This window comes from Sinocyclocheilus grahami, unplaced genomic scaffold, assembly GCF_001515645.1.
Source record: "Sinocyclocheilus grahami isolate Dianchi unplaced genomic scaffold, SAMN03320097.WGS_v1.1 scaffold4242.1, whole genome shotgun sequence".
NCBI lineage: Eukaryota > Metazoa > Chordata > Actinopteri > Cypriniformes > Cyprinidae > Sinocyclocheilus > Sinocyclocheilus grahami.
This window is the reverse complement of record NW_015509217.1, coordinates 12473-13312: the sequence shown is the minus strand read 5'-3', so window position 1 is coordinate 13312 and position 840 is coordinate 12473.

The following is an 840-nucleotide window of genomic DNA, read 5'->3' as shown; positions in this document are numbered from 1 at the left end:
TTAGTCTAAAACTGCTATTAGGCTGCAAAATCCGTTTATTTAGCGGCTCTAAATGACTTGGGAAGCACTTCTAGCCTAAACAGCTTGGGCCAGATGTGAGCCCTTGCAGGTAGCTTCACCATCAGTCTTTGTCCACTACAGGTTTAATGCTATCAGCTGGGGAAAAAATTTAGAGCACAGACAAAAACGCAGATGAAGAAGTCAAGGATTTGATGGTCTTGCAATACATAGACCTACTTATTGAAAGTTGATGACGCAGGACCTGAATCCGTTATATAAAATATTTGTTGCTTAGGATATTTCTGTTTTACTACCTTTTTCTGAATCATTTTTGTTGCATTATACGAAAGCTCCGGTAGCTCTGATTTATTGACATAGTAACAAGGCCAGATGGGAATATTCTCTTGCATCGCCATTGGATGGTCAGTACATTGGATGGTATAAGATGGGGCTTTACTGCATCTGTGTGGCATATGCCACTTACTCAATCACTCCTTTAGCAGGATATTTGAAATCCTCCCCAAAACATGTCTCCAGATAAGGCGCTAATGAAAAGGGAGCGATGCTGTTTTGTCATTCACTGCAGCACAGCTCAAAAACCCATCTGAACATCAAGCTTTTTAAAATTAATTACCTTGCATGTTCCAAACTGGCAGTGTCTTCACTTCTTTGCTGCATCTAGGGCTGGTCAATATATTGAATACGGGAAATATATTTCAGATTATTTTGTTGGAGATATAAAATTAAGCAACATTGTGAGCACAATGATTTATTGTCATTCGATGTGTTAATACCAAAAGCTATATATATATATATATATATATATATATATATATATAT